Source organism: Equus przewalskii, unplaced genomic scaffold (assembly GCF_037783145.1).
Source record: "Equus przewalskii isolate Varuska unplaced genomic scaffold, EquPr2 ChrUn-6, whole genome shotgun sequence".
In the NCBI taxonomy this organism is placed as follows: Eukaryota; Metazoa; Chordata; class Mammalia; order Perissodactyla; family Equidae; genus Equus; species Equus przewalskii.
Genome location: NW_027228754.1, coordinates 434,546 through 456,712, shown reverse-complemented (window position 1 = coordinate 456,712; position 22,167 = coordinate 434,546). Strand labels below are relative to the sequence as shown.

At 75.7% G+C, this 22,167-nt stretch overlaps 17 non-coding genes across 17 annotated transcripts; 11 read left to right on the top strand and 6 right to left on the bottom strand.

Annotated features, from left to right (window-relative positions):
- The first annotated feature begins 241 nt into the window (after positions 1–241).
- On the top strand, positions 242–313 carry TRNAG-UCC (transfer RNA glycine (anticodon UCC)). The gene has a single exon. It is a non-coding gene; the product is annotated as a tRNA-Gly (tRNA).
- Positions 314–609: 296 nt separating this feature from the next.
- TRNAE-CUC (transfer RNA glutamic acid (anticodon CUC)) lies at positions 610–681 on the top strand. Its single transcript has one exon. It is a non-coding gene; the product is annotated as a tRNA-Glu (tRNA).
- Positions 682–3,686: 3,005 nt separating this feature from the next.
- Positions 3,687–3,757, bottom strand: TRNAG-GCC (transfer RNA glycine (anticodon GCC)). The gene has a single exon. It is a non-coding gene; the product is annotated as a tRNA-Gly (tRNA).
- Positions 3,758–5,485: 1,728 nt separating this feature from the next.
- TRNAL-CAG (transfer RNA leucine (anticodon CAG)) lies at positions 5,486–5,568 on the bottom strand. Its single transcript has one exon. It is a non-coding gene; the product is annotated as a tRNA-Leu (tRNA).
- A 565-nt stretch (positions 5,569–6,133) lies between these two features.
- On the top strand, positions 6,134–6,205 carry TRNAD-GUC (transfer RNA aspartic acid (anticodon GUC)). The gene has a single exon. It is a non-coding gene; the product is annotated as a tRNA-Asp (tRNA).
- Positions 6,206–6,917: 712 nt separating this feature from the next.
- TRNAG-UCC (transfer RNA glycine (anticodon UCC)) lies at positions 6,918–6,989 on the top strand. Its single transcript has one exon. It is a non-coding gene; the product is annotated as a tRNA-Gly (tRNA).
- Positions 6,990–7,285: 296 nt separating this feature from the next.
- TRNAE-CUC (transfer RNA glutamic acid (anticodon CUC)) lies at positions 7,286–7,357 on the top strand. The gene has a single exon. It is a non-coding gene; the product is annotated as a tRNA-Glu (tRNA).
- A 2,999-nt stretch (positions 7,358–10,356) lies between these two features.
- Positions 10,357–10,427, bottom strand: TRNAG-GCC (transfer RNA glycine (anticodon GCC)). Its single transcript has one exon. It is a non-coding gene; the product is annotated as a tRNA-Gly (tRNA).
- Positions 10,428–12,157: 1,730 nt separating this feature from the next.
- On the bottom strand, positions 12,158–12,240 carry TRNAL-CAG (transfer RNA leucine (anticodon CAG)). The gene has a single exon. It is a non-coding gene; the product is annotated as a tRNA-Leu (tRNA).
- Positions 12,241–12,799: 559 nt separating this feature from the next.
- On the top strand, positions 12,800–12,871 carry TRNAD-GUC (transfer RNA aspartic acid (anticodon GUC)). The gene has a single exon. It is a non-coding gene; the product is annotated as a tRNA-Asp (tRNA).
- Positions 12,872–13,578: 707 nt separating this feature from the next.
- TRNAG-UCC (transfer RNA glycine (anticodon UCC)) lies at positions 13,579–13,650 on the top strand. The gene has a single exon. It is a non-coding gene; the product is annotated as a tRNA-Gly (tRNA).
- Positions 13,651–13,949: 299 nt separating this feature from the next.
- Positions 13,950–14,021, top strand: TRNAE-CUC (transfer RNA glutamic acid (anticodon CUC)). Its single transcript has one exon. It is a non-coding gene; the product is annotated as a tRNA-Glu (tRNA).
- Positions 14,022–17,016: 2,995 nt separating this feature from the next.
- TRNAG-GCC (transfer RNA glycine (anticodon GCC)) lies at positions 17,017–17,087 on the bottom strand. The gene has a single exon. It is a non-coding gene; the product is annotated as a tRNA-Gly (tRNA).
- Positions 17,088–18,815: 1,728 nt separating this feature from the next.
- TRNAL-CAG (transfer RNA leucine (anticodon CAG)) lies at positions 18,816–18,898 on the bottom strand. The gene has a single exon. It is a non-coding gene; the product is annotated as a tRNA-Leu (tRNA).
- Positions 18,899–19,457: 559 nt separating this feature from the next.
- TRNAD-GUC (transfer RNA aspartic acid (anticodon GUC)) lies at positions 19,458–19,529 on the top strand. Its single transcript has one exon. It is a non-coding gene; the product is annotated as a tRNA-Asp (tRNA).
- A 709-nt stretch (positions 19,530–20,238) lies between these two features.
- TRNAG-UCC (transfer RNA glycine (anticodon UCC)) lies at positions 20,239–20,310 on the top strand. The gene has a single exon. It is a non-coding gene; the product is annotated as a tRNA-Gly (tRNA).
- Positions 20,311–20,609: 299 nt separating this feature from the next.
- TRNAE-CUC (transfer RNA glutamic acid (anticodon CUC)) lies at positions 20,610–20,681 on the top strand. Its single transcript has one exon. It is a non-coding gene; the product is annotated as a tRNA-Glu (tRNA).
- The last annotated feature ends 1,486 nt before the right edge of the window (positions 20,682–22,167 follow it).

The window sequence follows — 22,167 nt, the reverse complement described above, 5'->3', positions numbered from 1 at the left end:
GCGCCCCCCAGAGGCGGTCCGTCCCGGCGGACGAGGGCTGCCGCGTCGGGCGCGGCGCTGGCGCTGGCGCGGGGCGGCGGTTGGTGGCGACGGTGGCAGCGCCGCGCTGCGGGCGGGCGGGGCGTCGGAGCAGGGCTGCGCCAGGCGGCGGCGGCGGCGGCGGCGGCGGCGGCGGCGGCGGCGGCGGGACGGCTGTGGCGCGAGCCCCGGGCCGGCGTCTCGGGGCAGGCCGGGCTGTGCGGCGTTGGTGGTATAGTGGTGAGCATAGCTGCCTTCCAAGCAGTTGACCCGGGTTCGATTCCCGGCCAACGCAGCGGACCGACCTTTTGCCGAGCTGCGGGGCCCTCCCGCCCCGCAGGCGGGCGGCGGGCGGCGGGCGTGCGGCTGTGCGTGTGTGTGTGTGTGTGCGCGCGCGTGCGTGCGGGCAGGAGGCGCGCGCAGCGTTTTGAGGGCGCGGCGAGCAGGAAGCCGGCGAGGGCGCGTGCCTGGGCCGGGGCGGCGGGCGGCCGGCCTGCGCAAGGCAGGGGGCCCCGGCGGCGAGGGAGCGGCGAGCGGGCGGGCTGCGGGCCCCGGGTCCAGGAGGCGCAGGCGAGGCGCGAAGCCCGACGCTCCCTGGTGGTCTAGTGGTTAGGATTCGGCGCTCTCACCGCCGCGGCCCGGGTTCGATTCCCGGTCAGGGAAGCCTTTCTTCTTCCTCTCCGCCTGCCCGCCTGCCGACCGCCCGACCTCCGCCTCCCCGGCGCGGCGCGGGCGGCCGCGACCCCTCCCCCCACCACGCACACTTTTAGCCCGCGCCGGAGCTCGCTCGCTTCGCCCCTCGCCCCCTGGCCTCGGCCTCCCGACAAGGCCACCCGCCACGTCCAGCCCTGACCCTGCCACGCTCCCTCCACCCCTGCCAACGGCAGACCTTTCGGCCCCCGCTCGCCCCCTGGGCGTCTCCCCTCCTCCTCCTCGGACGCTCGCCTCGCTTCCCCTCTTCCTCGGTGGCTGGGGCCGCCTCCCTCCCGCCGTGGCCGCGGGCGCACAGCCCCGCCGCCGGCCCCCGCACGCGCTTCGACTCTCCCGCAGCCTGGCTTCGGCCGCGACAGTGTCGCGGCCCCCAAGCCGCCCCTTGGTCCCTCCCGAGCTGGGGCCGCCGGTGGGGGCGGGGGCTGGGGCTGGGGCCGGGGCTGGGGGTGCGGGCGGGATGGGGCAGGGGTCTCCCTGGACCGGTCGGGCCACCTGCCGAGACCTGTGGTCCCTGGCTTCGCCCCTCGCGCCAGCCAAGGCGCCGGCAGCTTTCCCGCCGCCGCCTGCCGGGTCCTGGCCCCGCTGCGTGTCCCGGGGGCCCGGCGATTGGGCGCCAGGGGCGTCTGGGTCTCGCGCGGGCGCGGGAGCCGAGGGCCCGGCCGCGGCGCCCGAGAGGCGGAGATGGGCCAGTGACCCTCGAGCCGTCCGTCCGTCGGGCTAGCGAGACCAGCCCGCCGCGGAGGACACAGAGCAGGGAGCTACAGGAGGCCGTTCCGGAAAACGCCACGGGCAAGCAGGTGGGGAGGGGCTGGGGGCGGAGGGGTGGCGGGGGTGGGGTGGGGCGACGCTTGGCCAGCGTTTTCTTCCAGTGGCCTCAGCGACGCTCCGCGTCCTATGGCCAAGTGGCCAGGGCGTTCCCCGGAACTCTTGCCTCCCCCGCGCCCCTCCCCACACCGAGATGGGACTTTGGACGGCGTTCCCCTTCCCGCCTCGGCGTCCACCCACGCCATCCCTCTCTCCAGCCCCGCATCCATCTTCTCCTGCGGGTGCTCCCCAAAGGAGATGGCAGCTCTCCGGCCCCTTGCCGCCACGACGGGCGCGCCGCCGTCAGCCAGCGGAGCTGAGTATCTGTCCAGGGACCGGTTCCGGCCGAGGCAGAGGGGAGGGCCGAGCCGATGAGCGGCAGGAAGCTGCCGCGGGCCCCACGCTGGACTTTGACGGAGCCGTTCTCCCCTGCGCCAAGGCGCCCCCGTGGGCATAGGGGTGCGCCCCGTGAGCGCGGGAAGTTCCCCCACGGGCCCGGCCGGGGTGCTGGGCGTGCGCGTGCGGGGGCGGGAGACGGTGCGGGATGGAGGCGTCGGTCCCGGTGGGTGGCCCCCCACGCGGGTCAGGGCACAGGGCCAAGTGACCCCAGGAAGAGGGCACGGCGGTGAGCCGCGCGGTGGGTGGCGTGAGGAGGAGTCCCGGGTGTGCGAGCGGAGCGCCGCGGGCCCGGAGGAGGTGCGGGGCTTGCGGGAACGGGCCGCTCAGGCAGGGGCTCCGGGCGGCCAGGCCCCTTGGCCGGCACGGGTGGCGGCGGGTGAGATCTAGGGTTGGGGTGGGGACGAGGGGCCTGAGGCGGGGGGGCGGGGGGGGACAGGGCCGGGGGAAGCGAGTCCTCGGGGCGGGTCGTGCGAGAGAGGACCATAGGGTCCGCGGGGTTGTTGGCGGATGGTGGGGCGGGGGTGCCTGGAGGCGGTAAGGAGCGGCGGGTGGCAAGCAGGGGCAGTGGGCTCCGGTGCGAGGAAGACGGAAGCCCCTGCGGTGGGAGAGGACGCCGGCGGGCGAGACTGGCTGTGCTGTGCTGCGCTGCGAGGTGGTGAGGCTAAGGAGTAGGGTGAGAGGAGGGGTGGGGAGCGGGCAAGGGCGGGGAATGCCACTGCCCCAGAGACAGAAACGACCTGTCCTGGGGACGGAGAGTCGCGTCTCGGGTGTGCGTTGGGGGTTGAGTTGAGAAGAGGCCAAAGGGACCAACGGAACGGAGGATCCCCGGCCGGGAAGGATTTGGAAAGTGGGGGCGCGGGGAGGAGGGGCCTGACAGGCGTCGGGGTGTTGGGGCAGTAGGGGGGTGGTGAGGGTGGAGGTGGAGGGGCTGGGGCTGGGGGTGCGGCTTGGGGCTTGCAGGCTGGGGTGGCGGCGGACTTGGCAGTGTCCTCGGGGCGTCCTGGGGGCGGGGGTGGCGGCGAGGATTCGTCGTGGTGCCGGTGCTGACCCGTGGTGGACTTGGTGCTGGCGCCGGGGTGTGGGGGGGGAGGGGCGGGGTGGGTGGACTGGGTCGCGGTGGCGGCGCAGGTGGTTTCGGTGGTGGAGGGGCCGGCGAGCGTTGGCTACCGATGGCGGCCGAGCGGGATCAGGTGAACACACGGCGGGCGTGCATGGTGACGATCTCGCGGAACTCTTTGGAAAGACTCGAGGGCGCGCCACCAGGACACTGGGACCCTCCGGGAGAAGGCGGTGGGTCACCCGTAGGAGCGGCACGTTCCTTCCTGCCGGCAGTGCCAACGCCGCGTAACTTGCCGGCCGGGGTCAGGGCGAGCCGGAGAGCGGGGAAAGGTGGCGGAGCGTGAGGAGGTGGGGCGTGCATGGGCCCGCGTGTGCTGCGGGAGAGTGTCCCTCGAAGGGAAACGCGTGACTCGAGCGGGGTCACGGGAAGGAAGAGAAGAGGGACAAGGAAGGAAGGTGCGCGGGCACGAGAGTGGCTGGGCCGTGAATGTGTCAGGGCACGGGGGGTTGGGGGGCGGGCGTTTGGTTCCCGGGGTGCGTGTTTGGCGGGGGTGGGGGGGGACTTTTGTCTCCAGGGCGAGAGCGAGGGCCCGGGGCGGGCGGAAGGTGTTGGTGTGTGGCGGCGGCCTCGAGCGCAGGAGAGAGGCAGCCTAAGCTGGACGTCGGGGCCGCGGGACCAAAAGGGGACGGGGTGCTGCATGGGCCGGGAATCGAACCCGGGCCTCCCGCGTGGCAGGCGAGAATTCTACCACTGAACCACCCATGCACCGGTGGCCGGCGCCACCAGGCGCCGCCCCAGCGGCGCTCGCCACCAGCCGCCCGACACTGGTCACGGCCCTGCGGGGCCCTGGAGGGCGCTCGGGGGCGGGCGGGGGGGGGGCAGGCGCGGTCGGAGGGGGTGCGGTGCAGGGAGACACGGAGGCGCGGTGGCACCTGTGCGCCGAGGCGCGGAGGAGCCGCGACAGAGCGGGGCGGCCTCGGCCCATGCCGCGCCTTGTGTCCGGCCCAGGGCCGCCGCGACCCTGCCGGCGTCGCCAGAGGAAGCCAGGAGCCGCGCCCAGCCTGGCCCGCGCTCGGATGACAACGAGGGGCGGCGATGTGTGGCGGGCGACGTTCCCTTCGACGACCCACGGGCCCGTGCCCAAGTCCCCTGGGCGGCGGGCTTCCCCTCGGGTGCGCTGGGCGCGTGGCCGTGCGCGGGCGCCAACGGCGCGGCCTGCCGGGCGAGGGCAGGGCAGGGCAGGGCAGGGCCGTGCAGGGCAGGGCTGGGTGGGAGGGCCGTGGCGTGGGGGCGGCCGTGGGAGCCGCAGGCTGGGGAGCGCCGCCTCGGCCGCCCGCCGCTGAGCGGCGCTCATGCCAAGAGACCCGAGGGGCCTGAGCCTGGCGCCTGCGCTCTGGCCGACGGCTCGCCCGCAAGGGTCCGGCTCCGGGGTGCCTTGGTGGCGAGGCAGGAGCGCGTTCTTGGATGGCGGGCGCGCTTTGGCAGAGTGGCTGCCGGCTGGCGGGCCGCCCGCGGAGGAGGCGCGCCGTCGTGTGGTCGTGGGTTTGGGTCCCCGAGGCGCCTTGGCGCGTGCAGACGGGGCTTGGCCCCGGCCGTGGGCCCGACGTTGCGTGTGGGCGACGGGGATCCAGGGCTTCGGCTCGCTGCTCCCCGGAGCCAGCTTGCCGGGTTGGGCCCGCGTGCCAGGCAGGCCCCGTGCAGGGAGGGCGCTGTGCTGGGCTGGCGAGCAGAAGGCCGGGCTGCGTGGGGCCCGGGAGGCAGGCATGTGTGGCCCGGGCGAGGCCCCGAGGTGAAAAGTCGTGGTGGGCACCACAGGCCAGCGAGATGGGGACGGCGACCTGAGCAGGGTGTGGAGAGGATGGACGGGCCGGGCGGCCGGGGGCTGTGGGAAAGGCCAGCGTGTTGGACGGTGTGCCGCCCGTTGCGCAGGCGTGGCGCTCCAAGAGCGAGGCGCTGTGCGCCAGGCAGAAGTCGGAGGGTGACCCTTGGAGGGTTTTGCACACGCAGGGTCGGGTGGGGTGGGGTGGGGTGGGGTGGGGTGGGGTGGGGGAGGGGGAGTGGGAGTGGGAGCGCGAGTGGGAGGGAGGGCTACACAACCCCCTAATGGGGGGGGGGCTCGTGTGCGGAGGGGGAAGGGGAGAGCAGGCGAGGAACGATGTGGCGCGAAGTCCTGAAGCCCCCGCGTGTGGGGTCCGGTGCGAAGGGTGTGTGAGTGAGTGGGTGGGGGCGCGCGCGCTGTGTCGGGAAGGCCGGTTGCCAGTGGGTTCGAGGCGCTGGGGCAGCCTCCTGGGCTGAGTGCGCCAGGCCCGCGCAGCGGCGGGCGTGAGAAGCTGGTGGGGTCGAGAGGCGTGCGTGTAGGGGCCTGGAGTTTGGCGCGGCGGCCACAGGCCGGAGCGCCAGCCCGGGCCGGCCAGGAAGGCGGCCAAGGGCGGCGCTCGGGTGTGCGGGAGGCCCGGGAGGCGGGCGTTGGTTGGGCGGGCCAAAAGGTCGGCGTGTCAGGAGTGGGATTCGAACCCACGCCTCCAGGGGAGACTGCGACCTGAACGCAGCGCCTTAGACCGCTCGGCCATCCTGACGGCGGGCCTGGGCGCGTGGCCGCTCGCCTGGCTGGGAGCCGACGCGGCCGGCGGGGCCCTTGGCCGCCCGCGGCGCCTGGCGGGCGTCTTTGTGGGCGCGCCACGGACGGGACGCGCGCGCCGGCCGACGTGGAGCAAGGCCAGCGGACTCGCCCGGCTCCACCGCCGCCGCCGCCCCGTCGCCCACCCCGGGCGCCGGCCGGGACAAGGACGCGGCCCGGCGCGCGCCCCCCTTCTCCTCGCCGCCTCGCTGGCCCTCTCGAGAGGGCCTCTTCCTCGCGGCGCGATCTCCGCACGGGAGGCAAGAGGCGTCGCAGACTCGGCATTTCCAGCCGCCGCCGCCGCCGCCGCCGCCGCCGCCAGGGCCGGGCGCGCGGCCGGGGTCGGGGTCGTGTGCGGGTCCGGGTGCGGGTCGCGGTCCGCTTTGCTGGATGACGCGGTCGTTTGGCTGTCGGGTCGGATGGGGCACACGTGCCGGGCACCGGTGGCGGGCAGGGCCTCGAGGGCGGGGGTCGGCGTCGGCAGGCAGCCGGAGAGCGGTCGTGCGCCAGGGCGGCCGCCGCCGTCCTCGTTAGTATAGTGGTGAGTATCCCCGCCTGTCACGCGGGAGACCGGGGTTCGATTCCCCGACGGGGAGGCAAGACGTCCCTTTTTGGTGGCTGGCGCCGCTCTGCGTCCTGCCGCTTGCCCCCGAGGGCGCTTCTTCGCCCTGCCCCGCCCTGCAGCCAGGCGCAGGCCGCCAACCCGTGCCCGGCCTGCCCACGGGGACCCCTCCCCGAGGCCCCCTCGCCGTCGGGCGGCGGTCGTTCGGCACGGCCGAGCCAAGGCTTCCTCTGCTCCCCGCAGCGCCCGACGAGCGGCCCGCCCCCAGCGGCTGGCGCACGGGGCTCCCTGCGACGCGACGCGCGACGCGCGCTGCACAGCTGCACAGCTGCACAGCTGCCGGGACGGGCGGCGGGTGGGTCCCCTCTCGGTGCGCGCAGCTGCCTCGCCGAGCAGCCGGTGGAGAAGGGCTGGGGCGAGCCGGCCGGTGGAGGGCGGGCGCCCGGCCGGGGCTTTGGCGGGGCGGTCGGCGTCGGAATGGCGGTCGCTTGGTGGAGTGGCAGCGAGGGCGCCCCCCAGAGGCGGTCCGTCCCGGCGGACGAGGGCTGCCGCGTCGGGCGCGGCGCTGGCGCTGGCGCGGGGCGGCGGTTGGTGGCGACGGTGGCAGCGCCGCGCTGCGGGCGGGCGGGGCGTCGGAGCAGGGCTGCGCCAGGCGGCGGCGGCGGCGGCGGCGGCGGCGGCGGCGGCGGCGGGACGGCTGTGGCGCGAGCCCCGGGCCGGCGTCTCGGGGCAGGCCGGGCTGTGCGGCGTTGGTGGTATAGTGGTGAGCATAGCTGCCTTCCAAGCAGTTGACCCGGGTTCGATTCCCGGCCAACGCAGCGGACCGACCTTTTGCCGAGCTGCGGGGCCCTCCCGCCCCGCAGGCGGGCGGCGGGCGGCGGGCGTGCGGCTGTGCGTGTGTGTGTGTGTGTGCGCGCGCGTGCGTGCGGGCAGGAGGCGCGCGCAGCGTTTTGAGGGCGCGGCGAGCAGGAAGCCGGCGAGGGCGCGTGCCTGGGCCGGGGCGGCGGGCGGCCGGCCTGCGCAAGGCAGGGGGCCCCGGCGGCGAGGGAGCGGCGAGCGGGCGGGCTGCGGGCCCCGGGTCCAGGAGGCGCAGGCGAGGCGCGAAGCCCGACGCTCCCTGGTGGTCTAGTGGTTAGGATTCGGCGCTCTCACCGCCGCGGCCCGGGTTCGATTCCCGGTCAGGGAAGCCTTTCTTCTTCCTCTCCGCCTGCCCGCCTGCCGACCGCCCGACCTCCGCCTCCCCGGCGCGGCGCGGGCGGCCGCGACCCCTCCCCCCACCACGCACACTTTTAGCCCGCGCCGGAGCTCGCTCGCTTCGCCCCTCGCCCCCTGGCCTCGGCCTCCCGACAAGGCCACCCGCCACGTCCAGCCCTGACCCTGCCACGCTCCCTCCACCCCTGCCAACGGCAGACCTTTCGGCCCCCGCTCGCCCCCTGGGCGTCTCCCCTCCTCCTCCTCGGACGCTCGCCTCGCTTCCCCTCTTCCTCGGTGGCTGGGGCCGCCTCCCTCCCGCCGTGGCCGCGGGCGCACAGCCCCGCCGCCGGCCCCCGCACGCGCTTCGACTCTCCCGCAGCCTGGCTTCGGCCGCGACAGTGTCGCGGCCCCCAAGCCGCCCCTTGGTCCCTCCCGAGCTGGGGCCGCCGGTGGGGGCTGGGGCTGGGGCCGGGGCTGGGGGTGCGGGCGGGAGGGGGCAGGGGTCTCCCTGGACCGGTCGGGCCACCTGCCGAGACCTGTGGTCCCTGGCTTCGCCCCTCGCGCCAGCCAAGGCGCCGGCAGCTTTCCCGCCGCCGCCTGCCGGGTCCTGGCCCCGCTGCGTGTCCCGGGGGCCCGGCGATTGGGCGCCAGGGGCGTCTGGGTCTCGCGCGGGCGCGGGAGCCGAGGGCCCGGCCGCGGCGCCCGAGAGGCGGAGATGGGCCAGTGACCCTCGAGCCGTCCGTCCGTCGGGCTAGCGAGACCAGCCCGCCGCGGAGGACACAGAGCAGGGAGCTACAGGAGGCCGTTCCGGAAAACGCCACGGGCAAGCAGGTGGGGAGGGGCTGGGGGCGGAGGGGTGGCGGGGGTGGGGTGGGGCGACGCTTGGCCAGCGTTTTCTTCCAGTGGCCTCAGCGACGCTCCGCGTCCTATGGCCAAGTGGCCAGGGCGTTCCCCGGAACTCTTGCCTCCCCCGCGCCCCTCCCCACACCGAGATGGGACTTTGGACGGCGTTCCCCTTCCCGCCTCGGCGTCCACCCACGCCATCCCTCTCTCCAGCCCCGCATCCATCTTCTCCTGCGGGTGCTCCCCAAAGGAGATGGCAGCTCTCCGGCCCCTTGCCGCCACGACGGGCGCGCCGCCGTCAGCCAGCGGAGCTGAGTATCTGTCCAGGGACCGGTTCCGGCCGAGGCAGAGGGGAGGGCCGAGCCGATGAGCGGCAGGAAGCTGCCGCGGGCCCCACGCTGGACTTTGACGGAGCCGTTCTCCCCTGTGCCAAGGCGCCCCCGTGGGCATAGGGGTGCGCCCCGTGAGCGCGGGAAGTTCCCCCACGGGCCCGGCCGGGGTGCTGGGCGTGCGCGTGCGGGGGCGGGAGACGGTGCGGGATGGAGGCGTCGGTCCCGGTGGGTGGCCCCCCACGCGGGTCAGGGCACAGGGCCAAGTGACCCCAGGAAGAGGGCACGGCGGTGAGCCGCGCGGTGGGTGGCGTGAGGAGGAGTCCCGGGTGTGCGAGCGGAGCGCCGCGGGCCCGGAGGAGGTGCGGGGCTTGCGGGAACGGGCCGCTCAGGCAGGGGCTCCGGGCGGCCAGGCCCCTTGGCCGGCACGGGTGGCGGCGGGTGAGATCTAGGGTTGGGGTGGGGACGAGGGGCCTGAGGCGGGGGGGCGGGGGGGGACAGGGCCGGGGGAAGCGAGTCCTCGGGGCGGGTCGTGCGAGAGAGGACCATAGGGTCCGCGGGGTTGTTGGCGGATGGTGGGGCGGGGGTGCCTGGAGGCGGTAAGGAGCGGCGGGTGGCAAGCAGGGGCAGTGGGCTCCGGTGCGAGGAAGACGGAAGCCCCTGCGGTGGGAGAGGACGCCGGCGGGCGAGACTGGCTGTGCTGTGCTGCGCTGCGAGGTGGTGAGGCTAAGGAGTAGGGTGAGAGGAGGGGTGGGGAGCGGGCAAGGGCGGGGAATGCCACTGCCCCAGAGACAGAAACGACCTGTCCTGGGGACGGAGAGTCGCGTCTCGGGTGTGCGTTGGGGGTTGAGTTGAGAAGAGGCCAAAGGGACCAACGGAACGGAGGATCCCCGGCCGGGAAGGATTTGGAAAGTGGGGGCGCGGGGAGGAGGGGCCTGACAGGCGTCGGGGTGTTGGGGCAGTAGGGGGGTGGTGAGGGTGGAGGTGGAGGGGCTGGGGCTGGGGGTGCGGCTTGGGGCTTGCAGGCTGGGGTGGCGGCGGACTTGGCAGTGTCCTCGGGGCGTCCTGGGGGCGGGGGTGGCGGCGAGGATTCGTCGTGGTGCCGGTGCTGACCCGTGGTGGACTTGGTGCTGGCGCCGGGGTGGGGGGGGGGAGGGGCGGGGTGGGTGGACTGGGTGGCAGTGGCGGCGCAGGTGGTTTCGGTGGTGGAGGGGCCGGCGAGCGTTGGCAACCGATGGCGGCCGAGCGGGATCAGGTGAACACACGGCGGGCGTGCATGGTGACGATCTCGCGGAACTCTTTGGAAAGACTCGAGGGCGCGCCACCAGGACACTGGGACCCTCCGGGAGAAGGCGGTGGGTCACCCGTAGGAGCGGCACGTTCCTTCCTGCCGGCAGTGCCAACGCCGCGTAACTTGCCGGCCGGGGTCAGGGCGAGCCGGAGAGCGGGGAAAGGTGGCGGAGCGTGAGGAGGTGGGGCGTGCATGGGCCCGCGTGTGCTGCGGGAGAGTGTCCCTCGAAGGGAAACGCGTGACTCGAGCGGGGTCACGGGAAGGAAGAGAAGAGGGACAAGGAAGGAAGGTGCGCGGGCACGAGAGTGGCTGGGCCGTGAATGTGTCAGGGCACGGGGGGTTGGGGGGCGGGCGTTTGGTTCCCGGGGTGCGTGTTTGGCGGGGGTGGGGGGGGACTTTTGTCTCCAGGGCGAGAGCGAGGGCCCGGGGCGGGCGGAAGGTGTTGGTGTGTGGCGGCGGCCTCGAGCGCAGGAGAGAGGCAGCCTAAGCTGGACGTCGGGGCCGCGGGACCAAAAGGGGACGGGGTGCTGCATGGGCCGGGAATCGAACCCGGGCCTCCCGCGTGGCAGGCGAGAATTCTACCACTGAACCACCCATGCACCGGTGGCCGGCGCCACCAGGCGCCGCCCCAGCGGCGCTCGCCACCAGCCGCCCGACACTGGTCACGGCCCTGCGGGGCCCTGGAGGGCGCTCGGGGGCGGGCGGGGGGGGGGGCAGGCGCGGTCGGAGGGGGTGCGGTGCAGGGAGACACGGAGGCGCGGTGGCACCTGTGCGCCGAGGCGCGGAGGAGCCGCGACCGAGCGGGGCGGCCTCGGCCCATGCCGCGCCTTGTGTCCGGCCCAGGGCCGCCGCGACCCTGCCGGCGTCGCCAGAGGAAGCCAGGAGCCGCGCCCAGCCTGGCCCGCGCTCGGATGACAACGAGGGGCGGCGATGTGTGGCGGGCGACGTTCCCTTCGACGACCCACGGGCCCGTGCCCAAGTCCCCTGGGCGGCGGGCTTCCCCTCGGGTGCGCTGGGCGCGTGGCCGTGCGCGGGCGCCAACGGCGCGGCCTGCCGGGCGAGGGCAGGGCAGGGCAGGGCAGGGCCGTGCAGGGCAGGGCTGGGTGGGAGGGCCGTGGCGTGGGGGCGGCCGTGGGAGCCGCAGGCTGGGGAGCGCCGCCTCGGCCGCCCGCCGCTGAGCGGCGCTCATGCCAAGAGACCCGAGGGGCCTGAGCCTGGCGCCTGCGCTCTGGCCGACGGCTCGCCCGCAAGGGTCCGGCTCCGGGGTGCCTTGGTGGCGAGGCAGGAGCGCGTTCTTGGATGGCGGGCGCGCTTTGGCAGAGTGGCTGCCGGCTGGCGGGCCGCCCGCGGAGGAGGCGCGCCGTCGTGTGGTCGTGGGTTTGGGTCCCCGAGGCGCCTTGGCGCGTGCAGACGGGGCTTGGCCCCGGCCGTGGGCCCGACGTTGCGTGTGGGCGACGGGGATCCAGGGCTTCGGCTCGCTGCTCCCCGGAGCCAGCTTGCCGGGTTGGGCCCGCGTGCCAGGCAGGCCCCGTGCAGGGAGGGCGCTGTGGTGGGCTGGCGAGCAGAAGGCCGGGCTGCGTGGGGCCCGGGAGGCAGGCATGTGTGGCCCGGGCGAGGCCCCGAGGTGAAAAGTCGTGGTGGGCACCACAGGCCAGCGAGATGGGGACGGCGACCTGAGCAGGGTGTGGAGAGGATGGACGGGCCGGGCGGCCGGGGGCTGTGGGAAAGGCCAGCGTGTTGGACGGTGTGCCGCCCGTTGCGCAGGCGTGGCGCTCCAAGAGCGAGGCGCTGTGCGCCAGGCAGAAGTCGGAGGGTGACCCTTGGAGGGTTTTGCACACGCAGGGTCGGGTGGGGTGGGGTGGGGTGGGGTGGGGTGGGGTGGGGGAGGGGGAGTGGGAGTGGGAGCGCGAGTGGGAGGGAGGGCTACACAACCCCCTAATGGGGGGGGGGGCTCGTGTGCGGAGGGGGAAGGGGAGAGCAGGCGAGGAACGATGTGGCGCGAAGTCCTGAAGCCCCCGCGTGTGGGGTCCGGTGCGAAGGGTGTGTGAGTGAGTGGGCGGGGGCGCGCGCGCTGTGTCGGGAAGGCCGGTTGCCAGTGGGTTCGAGGCGCTGGGGCAGCCTCCTGGGCTGAGTGCGCCAGGCCCGCGCAGCGGCGGGCGTGAGAAGCTGATGGGGTCGAGAGGCGTGCGTGTAGGGGCCTGGAGTTTGGCGCGGCGGCCACAGGCCGGAGCGCCAGCCCGGGCCGGCCAGGAAGGCGGCCAAGGGCGGCGCTCGGGTGTGCGGGAGGCCCGGGAGGCGGGCGTTGGTTGGGCGGGCCAAAAGGTCGGCGTGTCAGGAGTGGGATTCGAACCCACGCCTCCAGGGGAGACTGCGACCTGAACGCAGCGCCTTAGACCGCTCGGCCATCCTGACGGCGGGCCTGGGCGCGTGGCCGCTCGCCTGGCTGGGAGCCGACGCGGCCGGCGGGGCCCTTGGCCGCCCGCGGCGCCTGGCGGGCGTCTTTGTGGGCGCGCCACGGACGGGACGCGCGCGCCGGCCGACGGGGAGCAAGGCCAGCGGACTCGCCCGGCTCCACCGCCGCCGCCGCCCCGTCGCCCACCCCGGGCGCCGGCCGGGACAAGGACGCGGCCCGGCGCGCGCCCCGCTTCTCCTCGCCGCCTCGCTGGCCCTCTCGAGAGGGCCTCTTCCTCGCGGCGCGATCTCCGCACGGGAGGCAAGAGGCGGCGCAGACTCGGCATTTCCAGCCGCCGCCGCCGCCGCCGCCGCCAGGGCCGGGCGCGCGGCCGGGGTCGGGGTCGTGTGCGGGTCCGGGTGCGGGTCGCGGTCCGCTTTGCTGGATGACGCGGTCGTTTGGCTGTCGGGTCGGATGGGGCACACGTGCCGGGCACCGGTGGCGGGCAGGGCCTCGAGGGCGGGGGTCGGCGTCGGCAGGCAGCCGGAGAGCGGTCGTGCGCCAGGGCGGCCGCCGCCGTCCTCGTTAGTATAGTGGTGAGTATCCCCGCCTGTCACGCGGGAGACCGGGGTTCGATTCCCCGACGGGGAGGCAAGACGTCCCTTTTTGGTGGCTGGCGCCGCTCTGCGTCCTGCCGCTTGCCCCCGAGGGCGCTTCTTCGCCCTGCCCCGCCCTGCAGCCAGGCGCAGGCCGCCAACCCGTGCCCGGCCTGCCCACGGGGACCCCTCCCCGAGGCCCCCTCGCCGTCGGGCGGCGGTCGTTCGGCACGGCCGAGCCAAGGCTTCCTCTGCTCCCCGCAGCGCCCGACGAGCGGCCCGCCCCCAGCGGCTGGCGCACGGGGCTCCCTGCGACGCGACGCGCGACGCGCGCTGCACAGCTGCACAGCTGCACAGCTGCACAGCTGCACAGCTGCCGGGACGGGCGGCGGGTGGGTCCCCTCTCGGTGCGCGCAGCTGCCTCGCCGAGCAGCCGGTGGAGAAGGGCTGGGGCGAGCCGGCCGGTGGAGGGCGGGCGCCCGGCCGGGGCTTTGGCGGGGCGGTCGGCGTCGGAATGGCGGTCGCTTGGTGGAGTGGCAGCGAGGGCGCCCCCCAGAGGCGGTCCGTCCCGGCGGACGAGGGCTGCCGCGTCGGGCGCGGCGCTGGCGCTGGCGCGGGGCGGCGGTTGGTGGCGCCGGTGGCAGCGCCGCGCTGCGGGCGGGCGGGGCGTCGGAGCAGGGCTGCGCCAGGCGGCGGCGGCGGCGGCGGGACGGCTGTGGCGCGAGCCCCGGGCCGGCGTCTCGGGGCAGGCCGGGCTGTGCGGCGTTGGTGGTATAGTGGTGAGCATAGCTGCCTTCCAAGCAGTTGACCCGGGTTCGATTCCCGGCCAACGCAGCGGACCGACCTTTTGCCGAGCTGCGGGGCCCTCCCGCCCCGCAGGCGGGCGGCGGGCGGCGGGCGGCGGGCGTGCGGCTGTGCGTGTGTGTGTGCGCGCGCGCGTGCGTGCGGGCAGGAGGCGCGCGCAGCGTTTTGAGGGCGCGGCGAGCAGGAAGCCGGCGAGGGCGCGTGCCTGGGCCGGGGCGGCGGGCGGCTGGCCTGCGCAAGGCAGGGGGCCCCGGCGGCGAGGGAGCGGCGAGCGGGCGGGCTGCGGGCCCCGGGTCCAGGAGGCGCAGGCGAGGCGCGAAGCCCGACGCTCCCTGGTGGTCTAGTGGTTAGGATTCGGCGCTCTCACCGCCGCGGCCCGGGTTCGATTCCCGGTCAGGGAAGCCTTTCTTCTTCCTCTCCGCCTGCCCGCCTGCCGACCGCCCGACCTCCGCCTCCCCGGCGCGGCGCGGGCGGCCGCGACCCCTCCCCCCACCACGCACACTTTTAGCCCGCGCCGGAGCTCGCTCGCTTCGCCCCTCGCCCCCTGGCCTCGGCCTCCCGACAAGGCCACCCGCCACGTCCAGCCCTGACCCTGCCACGCTCCCTCCACCCCTGCCAACGGCAGACCTTTCGGCCCCCGCTCGCCCCCTGGGCGTCTCCCCTCCTCCTCCTCGGACGCTCGCCTCGCTTCCCCTCTTCCTCGGTGGCTGGGGCCGCCTCCCTCCCGCCGTGGCCGCGGGCGCACAGCCCCGCCGCCGGCCCCCGCACGCGCTTCGACTCTCCCGCAGCCTGGCTTCGGCCGCGACAGTGTCGCGGCCCCCAAGCCGCCCCTTGGTCCCTCCCGAGCTGGGGCCGCCGGTGGGGGCTGGGGCTGGGGCCGGGGCTGGGGGTGCGGGCGGGAGGGGGCAGGGGTCTCCCTGGACCGGTCGGGCCACCTGCCGAGACCTGTGGTCCCTGGCTTCGCCCCTCGCGCCAGCCAAGGCGCCGGCAGCTTTCCCGCCGCCGCCTGCCGGGTCCTGGCCCCGCTGCGTGTCCCGGGGGCCCGGCGATTGGGCGCCAGGGGCGTCTGGGCGCGCGGGCGCGGGAGCCGAGGGCCCGGCCGCGGCGCCCGAGAGGCGGAGATGGGCCAGTGACCCTCGAGCCGTCCGTCCGTCGGGCTAGCGAGACCAGCCCGCCGCGGAGGACACAGAGCAGGGAGCTACAGGAGGCCGTTCCGGAAAACGCCACGGGCAAGCAGGTGGGGAGGGGCTGGGGGCGGAGGGATGGCGGGGGTGGGGTGGGGCGACGCTTGGCCAGCGTTTTCTTCCAGTGGCCTCAGCGACGCTCCGCGTCCTATGGCCAAGTGGCCAGGGCGTTCCCCGGAACTCTTGCCTCCCCCGCGCCCCTCCCCACACCGAGATGGGACTTTGGACGGCGTTCCCCTTCCCGCCTCGGCGTCCACCCACGCCATCCCTCTCTCCAGCCCCGCATCCATCTTCTCCTGCGGGTGCTCCCCAAAGGAGATGGCAGCTCTCCGGCCCCTTGCCGCCACGACGGGCGCGCCGCCGTCAGCCAGCGGAGCTGAGTATCTGTCCAGGGACCGGTTCCGGCCGAGGCAGAGGGGAGGGCCGAGCCGATGAGCGGCAGGAAGCTGCCGCGGGCCCCACGCTGGACTTTGACGGAGCCGTTCTCCCCTGTGCCAAGGCGCCCCCGTGGGCATAGGGGTGCGCCCCGTGAGCGCGGGAAGTTCCCCCACGGGCCCGGCCGGGGTGCTGGGCGTGCGCGTGCGGGGGCGGGAGACGGTGCGGGATGGAGGCGTCGGTCCCGGTGGGTGGCCCCCCACGCGGGTCAGGGCACAGGGCCAAGTGACCCCAGGAAGAGGGCACGGCGGTGAGCCGCGCGGTGGGTGGCGTGAGGAGGAGTCCCGGGTGTGCGAGCGGAGCGCCGCGGGCCCGGAGGAGGTGCGGGGCTTGCGGGAACGGGCCGCTCAGGCAGGGGCTCCGGGCGGCCAGGCCCCTTGGCCGGCACGGGTGGCGGCGGGTGAGATCTAGGGTTGGGGTGGGGACGAGGGGCCTGAGGCGGGGGGGCGGGGGGGGACAGGGCCGGGGGAAGCGAGTCCTCGGGGCGGGTCGTGCGAGAGAGGACCATAGGGTCCGCGGGGTTGTTGGCGGATGGTGGGGCGGGGGTGCCTGGAGGCGGTAAGGAGCGGCGGGTGGCAAGCAGGGGCAGTGGGCTCCGGTGCGAGGAAGACGGAAGCCCCTGCGGTGGGAGAGGACGCCGGCGGGCGAGACTGGCTGTGCTGTGCTGCGCTGCGAGGTGGTGAGGCTAAGGAGTAGGGTGAGAGGAGGGGTGGGGAGCGGGCAAGGGCGGGGAATGCCACTGCCCCAGAGACAGAAACGACCTGTCCTGGGGACGGAGAGTCGCGTCTCGGGTGTGCGTTGGGGGTTGAGTTGAGAAGAGGCCAAAGGGACCAACGGAACGGAGGATCCCCGGCCGGGAAGGATTTGGAAAGTGGGGGCGCGGGGAGGAGGGGCCTGACAGGCGTCGGGGTGTTGGGGCAGTAGGGGGGTGGTGAGGGTGGAGGTGGAGGGGCTGGGGCTGGGGGTGCGGCTTGGGGCTTGCAGGCTGGGGTGGCGGCGGACTTGGCAGTGTCCTCGGGGCGTCCTGGGGGCGGGGGTGGCGGCGAGGATTCGTCGTGGTGCCGGTGCTGACCCGTGGTGGACTTGGTGCTGGCGCCGGGGTGGGGGGGGGAGGGGCGGGGTGGGTGGACTGGGTGGCAGTGGCGGCGCAGGTGGTTTCGGTGGTGGAGGGGCCGGCGAGCGTTGGCAACCGATGGCGGCCGAGCGGGATCAGGTGAACACACGGCGGGCGTGCATGGTGACGATCTCGCGGAACTCTTTGGAAAGACTCGAGGGCGCGCCACCAGGACACTGGGACCCTCCGGGAGAAGGCGGTGGGTCACCCGTAGGAGCGGCACGTTCCTTCCTGCCGGCAGTGCCAACGCCGCGTAACTTGCCGGCCGGGGTCAGGGCGAGCCGGAGAGCGGGGAAAGGTGGCGGAGCGTGAGGAGGTGGGGCGTGCATGGGCCCGCGTGTGCTGCGGGAGAGTGTCCCTCGAAGGGAAACGCGTGACTCGAGCGGGGTCACGGGAAGGAAGAGAAGAGGGACAAGGAAGGAAGGTGCGCGGGCACGAGAGTGGCTGGGCCGTGAATGTGTCAGGGCACGGGGGGTTGGGGGGCGGGCGTTTGGTTCCCGGGGTGCGTGTTTGGCGGGGGTGGGGGGGGACTTTTGTCTCCAGGGCGAGAGCGAGGGCCCGGGGCGGGCGGAAGGTGTTGGTGTGTGGCGGCGGCCTCGAGCGCAGGAGAGAGGCAGCCTAAGCTGGACGTCGGGGCCGCGGGACCAAAAGGGGACGGGGTGCTGCATGGGCCGGGAATCGAACCCGGGCCTCCCGCGTGGCAGGCGAGAATTCTACCACTGAACCACCCATGCACCGGTGGCCGGCGCCACCAGGCGCCGCCCCAGCGGCGCTCGCCACCAGCCGCCCGACACTGGTCACGGCCCTGCGGGGCCCTGGAGGGCGCTCGGGGGCGGGCGGGGGGGGGGGGCAGGCGCGGTCGGAGGGGGTGCGGTGCAGGGAGACACGGAGGCGCGGTGGCACCTGTGCGCCGAGGCGCGGAGGAGCCGCGACCGAGCGGGGCGGCCTCGGCCCATGCCGCGCCTTGTGTCCGGCCCAGGGCCGCCGCGACCCTGCCGGCGTCGCCAGAGGAAGCCAGGAGCCGCGCCCAGCCTGGCCCGCGCTCGGATGACAACGAGGGGCGGCGATGTGTGGCGGGCGACGTTCCCTTCGACGACCCACGGGCCCGTGCCCAAGTCCCCTGGGCGGCGGGCTTCCCCTCGGGTGCGCTGGGCGCGTGGCCGTGCGCGGGCGCCAACGGCGCGGCCTGCCGGGCGAGGGCAGGGCAGGGCAGGGCAGGGCCGTGCAGGGCAGGGCTGGGTGGGAGGGCCGTGGCGTGGGGGCGGCCGTGGGAGCCGCAGGCTGGGGAGCGCCGCCTCGGCCGCCCGCCGCTGAGCGGCGCTCATGCCAAGAGACCCGAGGGGCCTGAGCCTGGCGCCTGCGCTCTGGCCGACGGCTCGCCCGCAAGGGTCCGGCTCCGGGGTGCCTTGGTGGCGAGGCAGGAGCGCGTTCTTGGATGGCGGGCGCGCTTTGGCAGAGTGGCTGCCGGCTGGCGGGCCGCCCGCGGAGGAGGCGCGCCGTCGTGTGGTCGTGGGTTTGGGTCCCCGAGGCGCCTTGGCGCGTGCAGACGGGGCTTGGCCCCGGCCGTGGGCCCGACGTTGCGTGTGGGCGACGGGGATCCAGGGCTTCGGCTCGCTGCTCCCCGGAGCCAGCTTGCCGGGTTGGGCCCGCGTGCCAGGCAGGCCCCGTGCAGGGAGGGCGCTGTGGTGGGCTGGCGAGCAGAAGGCCGGGCTGCGTGGGGCCCGGGAGGCAGGCATGTGTGGCCCGGGCGAGGCCCCGAGGTGAAAAGTCGTGGTGGGCACCACAGGCCAGCGAGATGGGGACGGCGACCTGAGCAGGGTGTGGAGAGGATGGACGGGCCGGGCGGCCGGGGGCTGTGGGAAAGGCCAGCGTGTTGGACGGTGTGCCGCCCGTTGCGCAGGCGTGGCGCTCCAAGAGCGAGGCGCTGTGCGCCAGGCAGAAGTCGGAGGGTGACCCTTGGAGGGTTTTGCACACGCAGGGTCGGGGGTGGGGTGGGGTGGGGTGGGGTGGGGTGGGGGAGGGGGAGTGGGAGTGGGAGCGCGAGTGGGAGGGAGGGCTACACAACCCCCTAATGGGGGGGGGGGCTCGTGTGCGGAGGGGGAAGGGGAGAGCAGGCGAGGAACGATGTGGCGCGAAGTCCTGAAGCCCCCGCGTGTGGGGTCCGGTGCGAAGGGTGTGTGAGTGAGTGGGCGGGGGCGCGCGCGCTGTGTCGGGAAGGCCGGTTGCCAGTGGGTTCGAGGCGCTGGGGCAGCCTCCTGGGCTGAGTGCGCCAGGCCCGCGCAGCGGCGGGCGTGAGAAGCTGATGGGGTCGAGAGGCGTGCGTGTAGGGGCCTGGAGTTTGGCGCGGCGGCCACAGGCCGGAGCGCCAGCCCGGGCCGGCCAGGAAGGCGGCCAAGGGCGGCGCTCGGGTGTGCGGGAGGCCCGGGAGGCGGGCGTTGGTTGGGCGGGCCAAAAGGTCGGCGTGTCAGGAGTGGGATTCGAACCCACGCCTCCAGGGGAGACTGCGACCTGAACGCAGCGCCTTAGACCGCTCGGCCATCCTGACGGCGGGCCTGGGCGCGTGGCCGCTCGCCTGGCTGGGAGCCGACGCGGCCGGCGGGGCCCTTGGCCGCCCGCGGCGCCTGGCGGGCGTCTTTGTGGGCGCGCCACGGACGGGACGCGCGCGCCGGCCGACGGGGAGCAAGGCCAGCGGACTCGCCCGGCTCCACCGCCGCCGCCGCCCCGTCGCCCACCCCGGGCGCCGGCCGGGACAAGGACGCGGCCCGGCGCGCGCCCCGCTTCTCCTCGCCGCCTCGCTGGCCCTCTCGAGAGGGCCTCTTCCTCGCGGCGCGATCTCCGCACGGGAGGCAAGAGGCGGCGCAGACTCGGCATTTCCAGCCGCCGCCGCCGCCGCCGCCGCCAGGGCCGGGCGCGCGGCCGGGGTCGGGGTCGTGTGCGGGTCCGGGTGCGGGTCGCGGTCCGCTTTGCTGGATGACGCGGTCGTTTGGCTGTCGGGTCGGATGGGGCACACGTGCCGGGCACCGGTGGCGGGCAGGGCCTCGAGGGCGGGGGTCGGCGTCGGCAGGCAGCCGGAGAGCGGTCGTGCGCCAGGGCGGCCGCCGCCGTCCTCGTTAGTATAGTGGTGAGTATCCCCGCCTGTCACGCGGGAGACCGGGGTTCGATTCCCCGACGGGGAGGCAAGACGTCCCTTTTTGGTGGCTGGCGCCGCTCTGCGTCCTGCCGCTTGCCCCCGAGGGCGCTTCTTCGCCCTGCCCCGCCCTGCAGCCAGGCGCAGGCCGCCAACCCGTGCCCGGCCTGCCCACGGGGACCCCTCCCCGAGGCCCCCTCGCCGTCGGGCGGCGGTCGTTCGGCACGGCCGAGCCAAGGCTTCCTCTGCTCCCCGCAGCGCCCGACGAGCGGCCCGCCCCCAGCGGCTGGCGCACGGGGCTCCCTGCGACGCGACGCGCGACGCGCGCTGCGCACAGCTGCACAGCTGCACAGCTGCACAGCTGCACAGCTGCCGGGACGGGCGGCGGGTGGGTCCCCTCTCGGTGCGCGCAGCTGCCTCGCCGAGCAGCCGGTGGAGAAGGGCTGGGGCGAGCCGGCCGGTGGAGGGCGGGCGCCCGGCCGGGGCTTTGGCGGGGCGGTCGGCGTCGGAATGGCGGTCGCTTGGTGGAGTGGCAGCGAGGGCGCCCCCCAGAGGCGGTCCGTCCCGGCGGACGAGGGCTGCCGCGTCGGGCGCGGCGCTGGCGCTGGCGCGGGGCGGCGGTTGGTGGCGCCGGTGGCAGCGCCGCGCTGCGGGCGGGCGGGGCGTCGGAGCAGGGCTGCGCCAGGCGGCGGCGGCGGCGGCGGGACGGCTGTGGCGCGAGCCCCGGGCCGGCGTCTCGGGGCAGGCCGGGCTGTGCGGCGTTGGTGGTATAGTGGTGAGCATAGCTGCCTTCCAAGCAGTTGACCCGGGTTCGATTCCCGGCCAACGCAGCGGACCGACCTTTTGCCGAGCTGCGGGGCCCTCCCGCCCCGCAGGCGGGCGGCGGGCGGCGGGCGGCGGGCGTGCGGCTGTGCGTGTGTGTGTGCGCGCGCGCGTGCGTGCGGGCAGGAGGCGCGCGCAGCGTTTTGAGGGCGCGGCGAGCAGGAAGCCGGCGAGGGCGCGTGCCTGGGCCGGGGCGGCGGGCGGCTGGCCTGCGCAAGGCAGGGGGCCCCGGCGGCGAGGGAGCGGCGAGCGGGCGGGCTGCGGGCCCCGGGTCCAGGAGGCGCAGGCGAGGCGCGAAGCCCGACGCTCCCTGGTGGTCTAGTGGTTAGGATTCGGCGCTCTCACCGCCGCGGCCCGGGTTCGATTCCCGGTCAGGGAAGCCTTTCTTCTTCCTCTCCGCCTGCCCGCCTGCCGACCGCCCGACCTCCGCCTCCCCGGCGCGGCGCGGGCGGCCGCGACCCCTCCCCCCACCACGCACACTTTTAGCCCGCGCCGGAGCTCGCTCGCTTCGCCCCTCGCCCCCTGGCCTCGGCCTCCCGACAAGGCCACCCGCCACGTCCAGCCCTGACCCTGCCACGCTCCCTCCACCCCTGCCAACGGCAGACCTTTCGGCCCCCGCTCGCCCCCTGGGCGTCTCCCCTCCTCCTCCTCGGACGCTCGCCTCGCTTCCCCTCTTCCTCGGTGGCTGGGGCCGCCTCCCTCCCGCCGTGGCCGCGGGCGCACAGCCCCGCCGCCGGCCCCCGCACGCGCTTCGACTCTCCCGCAGCCTGGCTTCGGCCGCGACAGTGTCGCGGCCCCCAAGCCGCCCCTTGGTCCCTCCCGAGCTGGGGCCGCCGGTGGGGGCTGGGGCTGGGGCCGGGGCTGGGGGTGCGGGCGGGAGGGGGCAGGGGTCTCCCTGGACCGGTCGGGCCACCTGCCGAGACCTGTGGTCCCTGGCTTCGCCCCTCGCGCCAGCCAAGGCGCCGGCAGCTTTCCCGCCGCCGCCTGCCGGGTCCTGGCCCCGCTGCGTGTCCCGGGGGCCCGGCGATTGGGCGCAGGGGCGTCTGGGTCTCGCGCGGGCGCGGGAGCCGAGGGCCCGGCCGCGGCGCCCGAGAGGCGGAGATGGGCCAGTGACCCTCGAGCCGTCCGTCCGTCGGGCTAGCGAGACCAGCCCGCCGCGGAGGACACAGAGCAGGGAGCTACAGGAGGCCGTTCCGGAAAACGCCACGGGCAAGCAGGTGGGGAGGGGCTGGGGGCGGAGGGATGGCGGGGGTGGGGTGGGGCGACGCTTGGCCAGCGTTTTCTTCCAGTGGCCTCAGCGACGCTCCGCGTCCTATGGCCAAGTGGCCAGGGCGTTCCCCGGAACTCTTGCCTCCCCCGCGCCCCTCCCCACACCGAGATGGGACTTTGGACGGCGTTCCCCTTCCCGCCTCGGCGTCCACCCACGCCATCCCTCTCTCCAGCCCCGCATCCATCTTCTCCTGCGGGTGCTCCCCAAAGGAGATGGCAGCTCTCCGGCCCCTTGCCGCCACGACGGGCGCGCCGCCGTCAGCCAGCGGAGCTGAGTATCTGTCCAGGGACCGGTTCCGGCCGAGGCAGAGGGGAGGGCCGAGCCGATGAGCGGCAGGAAGCTGCCGCGGGCCCCACGCTGGACTTTGACGGAGCCGTTCTCCCCTGTGCCAAGGCGCCCCCGTGGGCATAGGGGTGCGCCCCGTGAGCGCGGGAAGTTCCCCCACGGGCCCGGCCGGGGTGCTGGGCGTGCGCGTGCGGGGGCGGGAGACGGTGCGGGATGGAGGCGTCGGTCCCGGTGGGTGGCCCCCCACGCGGGTCAGGGCACAGGGCCAAGTGACCCCAGGAAGAGGGCACGGCGGTGAGCCGCGCGGTGG